The sequence below is a fragment of the Dromiciops gliroides genome, chromosome 1 (genome assembly GCF_019393635.1).
Source record: "Dromiciops gliroides isolate mDroGli1 chromosome 1, mDroGli1.pri, whole genome shotgun sequence".
NCBI lineage: Eukaryota > Metazoa > Chordata > Mammalia > Microbiotheria > Microbiotheriidae > Dromiciops > Dromiciops gliroides.
This window is the reverse complement of record NC_057861.1, coordinates 660,386,884-660,397,375: the sequence shown is the minus strand read 5'-3', so window position 1 is coordinate 660,397,375 and position 10,492 is coordinate 660,386,884. Positions and strand designations below refer to the sequence as shown.

At 35.6% G+C, this 10,492-nt stretch overlaps 1 non-coding gene across 1 annotated transcript; it reads right to left on the bottom strand.

The window, feature by feature from the left end:
- Positions 1–3,339: 3,339 nt before the first annotated feature.
- Positions 3,340–3,443, bottom strand: LOC122737643. Its single transcript, XR_006354457.1, has one exon. It is a non-coding gene; the product is annotated as a U6 spliceosomal RNA (small nuclear RNA).
- Between the last annotated feature and the right edge of the window lie 7,049 nt (positions 3,444–10,492).

Below are 10,492 nucleotides of genomic sequence, written 5' to 3'. Positions count from 1 at the left end.
AGAAATAGTCTCACTCTGTTCTTATGTGCATTAGGCTGCCCTGGGTTTTTTTTCTTTTCTTTTTTTTTTTTTTACGCATTATTTAGGTGTCAGTGGACAGGTTTATCTGGAGTTTGTGGGAGTCACAGCCTCTCATCCACCATCTTGGCTCTGCCCCCATTCAATAGTCTTCTAAATCTTTTCTTTGTCTATAGGTTCTACTCCAAAACCACCTTTCACACAGCTGTAAGAGTAAATATGACATCACCCTTATTTGCTGCATCTATAGCTTCAGTCAGTAAACCAAACTGACTGATAAGTGGGCCAAGGTGTCCTGAGGCTAAGGCAGCACTGAACATACTTAATGCCTGCTGAAACTGAGGAGAGGTCAGTGTATTCTGAATCTCTTCTGCAGTCTGTGGAAGAGATTTTCCAGAGGGAAGATAAGGCAGCAACTGCTCTTGGATTTCAGCATTGGCCAGATTAGGAGCCATGATCTATAGATGCAGCAAATAAGGTTCATGTCAAAGCATTTGCCAAAGCCATGCAGGACAATGCCAAGTCAGACCTAAAGGAAGGAGATGCAAAGGACAAGAAAGATGAAAAGGAAGATGAGCTTAGATTAAATTATTTGCTGTCTTTTAAGATATTGGAAATTCTTAGTAATTAAGTGACTTCAGTAGTGTCACTAGTTTATTGCATACACATGCCTACTACATTCAGCCTACAGAATAAAGGACTTTTCTTTTATCTGCCAAAAAAAGAGTAAATACAAAATCAATCTGTGATTTTATCACTTTAGGTTTTCCTTCTAAAAGAGTTCATACTCATCCTGCTTGACTATTAGTTATATTTTTCCATGTTTGCCCCAGGGCATCCATCCTATGTGTTGTGGGAAATTCTTATTTTTTTAGATATCTCAAGTATACTCATGGAATACAGGATTTATCCAATAGTCATCCCTTGCTAAGTTATGACCAGACTGTCTTTTTTTATAGCAATTTGTTTCTTTGACTCTAAGTCAAGTAACTGATTTGAAATCTTTCAACCTACCAATGCCCATTATCTTTCTTTTCATTGTTCTTTGCATCATAGTTTTAGTTTTTGGACACTATCATATTCTATGACTAATAATAGACATAAAGTGACTTTAAAAGAGGATTGGTATTTAGAACTTTGGTTTTTGTTTCAGGGAGAAGTTAAAGGATATTAAAGCTATTGAGCAATTTCTCAAAGGTAGTACAACCCACTCTTCTCCTTTGGTTCAATTCTTGCCCCAATCGTTTCCCATTTGTAGTGTCTGTCCAAGAAATATATACTAATGAACAAGATTAACTGGTTTATATGAATACCATAGTCTGGAAAATAGGCGGTCTCCATCCAATTGATTTTTCCTTTGTGAATAGTCAAATAAAAATCATACGACCAGAACAAAAAAATGGAAGTAGCCAGGAGGTGGAGGGGGGAAGGAGGGAATCATCGTATAAAATATCACTGATAAATGACTGATACCTAATATATAGGAAATTAAGAGAAATATATGACTAAATGCAATAGATAAATGGCCACAGAATACGAATAAGGAACTCTCAAAAGAATTTCAAACAATTAACAATATGAAAGAAAGATCCAAACAACTTATAATAAGATATGTGCACATCAAAACATAGTTGAGGTTTCACTTCATGTGACTCAAATAGGCTAAGATGTCACCATGTGAAAATCACCATTGTCAGAGGGACAATGGAAAGACAGGTAGATTTTAATTCATTGTTGATGGAGTTATGAATTAGTCTAAAATTTCTGGAAAAAAAGTGTAATTACACAAGAAAGTAGTCAAAGTAATTATATTCTTTGGCCTAGAGTTATTAATATGTTATTAATATGTCATGTAGAAAGATGATGATCTCTTTAATTGGAGGGAATATCTATATCAAGAAAATCATACTAGTGGATTTAGGGTACTCACTTTGTGTGAGTCAATAAAAATATATTCCCTATCCTCACTCAACATTTTCATGTCCTTGATATCAATAGACATATTGCTTAGAATTTGGTACTGAATCCACAACAGAGATCCAATAAATTCAACAAGTATAAAGCAAAAATGGAGTTTGTTTCCTAAATTTCACTTTAGAAAAGAATGTCTCCAAACACACTGATGCTGCTCGAAAAAGAATGCTCAAAAACTCATGGCAAGAGAATTATTTTTTCAAAGGACTGAAAAAGAACTGAGAACAGTGAACATGGATGTACTGTTAAAACAGTTGGTGACCAGGCTGAAAACTGTCTGAGTAATGTACTGCCTATGTGGGAGAGAGTTGTGGCTTTAGACAACCACTGCCTGGTGGTATTTTTATAGTGGCTATAACCATTAGCAGATGTATTAAGTTAATGTAGTTGCTACCTCTTCCTACTTAACCATTTACACAAGGCTGCTTCTAAGATAGAGAATATTTTTATGTTCCACGCAATAGCATCCCTTGGTCAGCCAGCAGATGAGAGCCAAACTTCAGCTTGTTCAAACAGCAATGCCTGGGTTCAATTACAATGGGACCACTCAAAGTGCCAAGTACAAAGCTCATATCAGGACTTTCTCACAAAACTCGAATGGATTCTTTGAAGAAGCAAATTCAGCTTTTAAGTAGATAATGGGTACATCCTGTGAACAGCTTTGTCCTGCTTAATAAGACCACTGAGCTTTCTGCTCTGTTGTGAGAAGTTTTCTCACTTTAAACTCCTTTAGCTAGGGAATCTTCTAAGGAAGGCAACTGTTAAATCTAACAAAAATTCTGGGAAAAATCTAGACAAATCATTAAAGAGATGATTAATGTACATCTAGAAAAATAATGATTATGAAGAGCTGGTATGGTTTGATCAAGAAAAGGTCATGCTGAGGTAACTTCATTTGCTTTTTTGTTTGTCTTTTAAATTCAATTTTCTTTTATTTTCAGTTCCAAATTCTCTTCCTCTACACATTGAAAAGGCAAGAAAACCAAATCTCATTATAAACAGTCATGAACAACAAGTTCCCACATTATATATGTTTCTTCCTAAAAGGAAGGAAGGAAGGAGGGAAGAAAGGAAGGAATGAAGGAGAGGGGAAGGAAGGAAGGTAGAAGGAAGGAAGAAACGTAAAAGGAAAAAAGAAAGAAAGAAAGAGAAATAGAGAGGAAAAGAAAAATGTTTTGATCTATACTCTTGAGTCTATCATTCCTTGATCTGAAAACAGATTGCAATTTTCTTCATGAGTCCTTTAGAATTGTGGTTGCTCATTGTGTTTATTAGAGTTCCTAAGTCTTTAAGAGTGGTATTTTTGTTATTGTACAAATTGTTCTTCTGGTTCAACTCTCTTAACTTTGCATCACTTCATGCTTCACAAATTTGCCTGTCATCCTTGTGCAGGGGCCATGCTAATCTCTGTATCGTTCCAATTTTAGTATACGTGCTGCTGAAGTGAGCACTCTGCATCACTTCATGCATTTTTTCCAGGTTTCTCTGAAAACATCTCCTTCATTTCTTATAGCACCATAGAATGCCATCCAATTAATATACTATGACTTACTCAGCTATTCCCTAACTGATAAACACTCCCTGAATTTTCAATACTTTGCCACTACAAAGAATCATATATGTGTGTGTAATGGTGGGAAGTGGGGTATGGGGTTGGGGTAGGAGTTGGGGTTCTTAGGAATTCCTCTTTAAAGAATTACACCCTCTTGCACAAAAAAAGTAGTTAGAATAAGGTGGTAGTTTATTTAGGAGCAAGGGAAGGGAAGGGTGGGGGGAGGGAAACCATGAAAGAAATCCTTGGACTTTTCATGGGGAGATTTGGCATAAAGCACATGGCTCAGAGGTACCAAATCTCCTCGAACAGGAGACTGGAAGGTACTTTTATAGAGGACTGATGGGGGTGGCCCATCTGCCCGTGGAAAGTTCCTCTAGTGAGAGAGGACCATCCCCCACTGGTGGTAGCTGGGGGAATTAGGTGAGGAGTGGAGGATCATCCCCCACTGGTAGTGACTAAAGGAATTGGGTGAGGGGTGGCTACAGATTCTTCTTCAGAACACAAAGGCCACAGCCCTACCCAAATTTATCTCCCCAGGGTAAGGGAGACCAGAATGAAGGGTAGGAATCCAAAGCTAGCTCTGTCCGATTTGGTTCACCTTATCTCTCTAGGCGTTATCTGTTCTCTGGTTTAATTTCTCAAGGAGAAGGTTCCTTGATGTGCCCCCAGAGAACTTCTGGGGTGCTCTGCACCCCATGACATTTGCATGTATATGTATATACATACACATATATATGTGTGTATATATGTTTATATGTATATGTATGTGTGTGTGTGTAAATTTGGCTTACTTTCTATTATTCTTTCTTAATTCAGGAAGGAAATCTATTCTTCCTTATTTAACTAGTTTAATCTTTTCTCAAACTTTACTCATGCCACTAATAAAAACTCTAATGTTTTATTCCAAGGAATCCCAACCTCAGATGCCCATGCATTAGGGGATCCAAGAAGTTGACCAAGGGTTATAGAGAATATTTGATAAATAACTTTATTATCTAATTGCTATATTCCAAGAGTAGTAGTGTTAGTGTAAAAGAAAATAGACTTTTGAAAGAATACTAAGGAAATGAAAGCAGGACGGGTCACGGGTGTCTTGAAAATTTAGAAATAGACACTTGAAGATATAATTCCTACTGACCAATAACAAAAGAATGAGATTTGACTGTTAAAAAAAAAACAAAACATTTTCAGGCTGAGACAGAAAAAAACAAAAACAAAAACAAACGAACACAACAACAACCCAAGGAAAGATGATTTAATTTATTTCTGTAATAACTAAGAACTCGAAATGAATTGCAATTATTAGGGTACAAAAGTTTTAGGGTACTTGGAGAAGAAGCTAGTACCATTTTATTCAATGTTCTCTCAAGGCTTCAAATCCATTAGCTCTCAATCAAATGCAAAGGTAGAAGCAAATTAGAAGATGAACATTGTATGTGGGTATCCTTTTCCACAACTAAACCAACAATAAAATTGGTTGACAAGAAACAGAATCAAGTGTCTCATTTATTTATTTTACTTTATCTTAATAAATATTTTAGAACTTTAAAATACTCAAAAATATTTGTAGTTACAGAATAATTTTTTCTTCATAATAATTGGTCTGTTGTCTTGCAAAAGGATGTTTAACTTTCCTGAGAAGCTGATTTGCTGATGATGTGCATGAAGTCCTTTATCTAATCTGGAGATATATCTCATATTATTCTATAATTTATATGTAACATCTTCTTTATTTGATTTAGAACGGGAAAATAATGTGAAATTTTTTTTATTTTTATTTCTTTACATGTGATGTGTTTAACTTAGCTGCTTCTAAGATTATATCTCTTTTTATTTGTTTTCATCAAGTTTAACAATGATGCATCTCAGTAAATCTACTCTTCTTAGGACCTGTATATTTTGTAAATTTGTGACCTATCTTTTATTTTCACTATTTCTGGGAAATTTTCTTATATAATTTCATGAAAAATGGTGCTCAGTTTTTCTTTTTCACAGTTTTTAGAAGCCCTTGTTTGCTTTAAATAGTTTTTCATTGACGCTCTTCACTAAATCGTTCACCTTTGTCTCCATGGATTCAAATTATACAGTTTAAGTAACTTTCTGGAATTTTGTTACTTTGAACAATTTACCCTTTGGCAAAATAGTTTATTTATATTTTAACTTATTTATACTCTGCAATAATATTTTAATTTTATCATTTTTCAACTTAAGTTGAATTTTATTATTATTGTCTTGTGAATTCCTTGGTTATACTCAATTGCTTCATTATTTCATTCTATAATTTTCCTCCTAATGTAATGCCTTCATTTAAAAAATATATATAATTTCATTTTGCCCTGAATTAGTTATTGGTAATTAAAAATTGTTAGGATATTTTTACCTTTCCTTTGAGCCATAATTTTCTTATTATTGTGTTCCCTAGATCATTTCTTTGAGATATTTTTGGAAGACTATTGTTTGGAGAGTTCTAATAGTTTTGCTTCTTTTGGGCATTCCTATTTTTGTTTTAAAGAAGATGATTAAGGAGAAATATCTCTTTTGATTCCTTTTGCTTTTTGCTTTCCAAAATTCCTGTGTCTGTTTTGCCTGTTTCTATCGGAAATTCATATTACATTTCCTCCTTGGGAGTTTGTGGTAGTATATCCATATTCCAATTTCCCCTCCCCACCTTATTTCTCATAATTCTAATTCTCACTTCCAGGATCCTCTTAGGTTCACAAATTTCAGAAGAGTTGGATAATTTCCTGATATGTCACCACACAGTCCTTTTGTTCTATTCTGTTTCCTTTGAATACTTTCATTGTTATTTTCTGGTCATGCATTGTATTACAACAAATTTCAATAACATATTAAACATATAAGAAATGGTATTTCCCTCCACAACTCAATTTGAATCCTAAGAACTGTCTAAATCCATAACCAGAGTCCTTTAGAAATGTTAACATCCTAAATTAACAGCCCATTATCTCTACCTCATTGAAACTCTCTCCTCATCTCTGCTTTCTGTCATCTCTGGCCTCCTTCAAGTCTCAGCTAAAGTCTTACCTTCTTCAGTAAACCTTTTCCCAGTCCTTCTAAATATCTTCTAAATATCAGTACCTTCCTCCTCCAAGATTATTGCCATTATATCTTGTTTCTACATAGTTTGCATGTTGTTTCTTTTATAAGACTGTAAATTCCTTGAGAGCAGGAATCATTTTTTCATTTTGCTTTTCTTTGAATCTTATACTTAGCGTGGTGCCTGGAACATATTGTTGTTGTCATCATTATTGCTGTTTGTCTTTCCTTCTCAAAGAGAACCAATGACGTCAGCAAAATAATGTTTTCACTTCCAGTGAATTGAATTTAAGTGAGGCAAGGCTGTGTAAAGTCATCAGTGTCACTCTCTTCTCCAGAGCATATCTGGGTCCAGGGGCAAGATAGATCAAAATGACTGCAAATGTCCCTGGATGCAGTGGGAGACATTGGCCTTTTTAATCTAAGGTCTCAGTTGTCCTGAGGCAGCACTCATTCAATGATTAAGGCTAGGTAAGAAATGAGGCAAAAGATGGCCTCTTTTTCCTACTCAAAAAAAAAATCAATTTAGGAGGGGAAGGTCTCAGGGTATCTGGCCAGAAAAGAAACCATTGCCCCTTACACTCACTGAGTCATCAAAACCCAACCAATGACCTATAATAGAGGCCAGGACTAGGATTTATTATTGAACAATCAGTGAGAGCCAGAGTGATTTGGGTTTAAGGCATACTCAAGTAGCTCCATTTGAATCCCAATAGAACTTAAGGAACCCTGGTGTTTCCAGAGCTCTATTTCAATAAATACAATTTCTTTTGGGCAGAGCACCCACATGTAAGTTCATGATTCCCCATGTGGGTAGAAGAAGGGAGGGAGGAAGGGAGGGAGAGAGGTAGGGAGGAAGGAAGGAAGTGTGAGAAAATAATGGGGTTTTGGGGACTCAGCACCCCCCCCACACACACACACACAGGAATTCTGGCTGGTTTTGGAGGGCCAACCCAGAGTCAGGACAATTTCAAAGGAAATGTAGATCAACCTTCCTAAATAACTAAAGGAAGTTAACTAACTTAAGACCATCTTCAAGCCATGTCAATCAATGGACTCAAATGCTACCAGCCAATTAGCTTGGAGTGGTGTGTAGGGACCTCCTCTCTGTCAGACTAGCAGGTAGATCTAGCTCTCACAGTAACAGGAACTTCTTCTTTTGGGCCTGAGACTCGTAGGTGAAGGCGCCTTTTTCTCTTCTCTCTTACATAGATCTTAGCTAGGCTTTCCTATCTTTCAGAGCTATGTATGCTCTCTTTACTAATATTTAATACACTTTAATAAATGATTAATGCCCCAAATGGATGCAGTAGTCTCTAATTTCTAAGTAACAAATATATTAGAAACCCCAGCTCAAATTCCCTACACCTGGGATAGAAATAAGGCAACCACATTTAATTTTTACATGTCACAGAAGGAAGGAGCCTGCATAGCCCAACTGGAATTGGCCAGTTGGATTCCCAGTGGAGCAGCTACTATTACTCACAAATTGTTGTTTGTCTTTAGTTCTTGGAGAGGTCCAATGACATCAGGAACTTATGTCTTGACTTACAAGTGAATTGGATATAAGTGAGGCAGGGCTGCTGGCACATATTAGGTCCTTAATAAATGCTGGTTGATTTGATATTCTTCATATACCCCCACAACTATAGATCTTTAGAAGTGATTGGTAGGAGAGTATGCCCTTCATGAAGTATTTATAGCCTATCCTATCACTTGGACTCTATTTCCAGCTTTTGTATAGATGACCTTTGGGCTACTGCTCACAACTATAGAGGTGAAGGAATAGTTTAATTTTAGACAACCAGAAAAATCGGCAGTTTTTTTTTCACTTAGCTTTTTCCTCTTTGAGAATCCAAGAGCCAGAAACAAGCTCAGTTATACTTTGATTCAAATAAGGTACATAAAGGGAAATAAGATAATCATACTATCATTGTTACTTGCTTCACATTTTCTATGCTGTGTGGGGACATTTAGCAACCAAGCTGCAAACCCTGATAGAGACAAAGTATATTCACATCCCCACCCCTGCCCCCCAGCACCAAATTGGCAACACAAAGGCACTAGATCCAAACAAAATAAAGGCCAGGCTGCCAACACTACTGCCACACCTCAAAGTCTCCATCCCTCAATCAATCTTCTAATACCACAAGAACGCACAGCTCAACACAATCCCCACTATCCTATCACTCTCCTACAACCTATACGCAATGGTCTCATATTCGACACCTTTTGCAATCATGACCATTCTGCCCACTTCTTCCCTTCTCTGTTTAATCTAGCTTGCAATTGCGGTAACCCGCTCACCCTTCTTGAAGTGGTGAGATCTATGGAGAGAAAATCTTCACAAGTACCTAGCCCAGCCCTGCAGCATCTCAATCTCCTGACAAATGTAGTGATTCAGGGCTGGTAGAACCCACAAGCTACAAGAGATTACAAGTTTTTCACACGAATTCCTTCTCCAAAAAGTGGAGTAACCAATAAGTCCTTGGTTGCAACATTCTGAGGTCTGAATTCTCTGATCCCAATACCTTATCATAAGACATAAGTTAATATACTTATATGTTTTCCCTTAATGGAATTCTTATTTTCGATGTGAGAGCCACATTCAGAACTGAACTATAATTGGACCAATATATGACACAAAAGAATTGTGGTTTCCAAGATGATGAGTAAAATTATTGATTATGAAATTATTGATATTTTATATCATTGCAGAGCATTCTATTTCCAAAACTTTACACAGTCACTGAACTTAAAGAAGGAACACATGCATTCAAATATAAGCCAAAGCAAAGTCTTTTTCCTCTTTAGGGCTCAGTTTTATCATCTGCAAAGTGAAAGGGTTAAACTAAATATTCTACAAAGTCTCTTCCAGCTCTAGCATTCTATTATTTCTTGAATAACCCCATCAAAAGGATAGGGAAAATATTATCTCCATTACTGTTTAAGTTTTGAAGTTCATTTTGATAATTCCCTATGTTAATATGTTAGTGACTCCTTTTAAATCTGTGCACTAAATGAATGCTGAAAAAGCATTTCCATGCACAGAGAAGAAAAGAGGATTTTATATGAAATGAGGAATCTCTGTTCTTTACTTCTTATTAAATAAATAGTATATATCCAAATATGTATATTTTTGTGTATATGTATATAACATTATACTTGGAAAGTATATATTATACACATTTTGTGAATAATATCATGGATTACTTTTTAAAACTATTATGCTTACTCATTTCTGTTCTCTTCTGTGAAGGTTTTAAAATGTTATAATAGCTTTTTTTTTTAAAGCATCCTATTATTAATATTCCTTCCTGGGCAACCAGGTGGCACAGTGGATAAAGCACTGGACCTGTCAGGGAAGTCTGAATTTAAATATGGCCTCAGATATGTACTTGCTTTGTTATCATAAGAAAATAATTTAACCACATTTTTCTGAGTTTCCTCACTTGTAAAATGGAAAAAATAATAATAATAAAAATAGTGCCAACTTTCCAGGGCTGTTGTGAGAATAAAATAATATAAAATTTGTAATGTACTTAGTACAATGCCTGGCACATAGTAAGTGCTATATAAATATGTTATTATTATTGCTATGATTATCATTGTTATTTTTATTTTACTCACTCCCCAATTAATCCAAAAGAGAAAGAAAGAAAAAAATAAAAACAAATAAGAATACCCAATAGTCAAGTGAAACAAATCCACATAGTAACAATGTATAAAAATGTATATCTCTGTACCTTGTGTCCATTCTCTCTAAGAGTTGTATAAGGAGGGAAGTTGTATAAAGAGGGAAGGAGGGAGGGAGAGAGAGAGTTTGGAATTCAAAATGAAAAAAAAAAAACAAATATTCAAAAAGAGGTAGAATGCTTCATTAAAGGT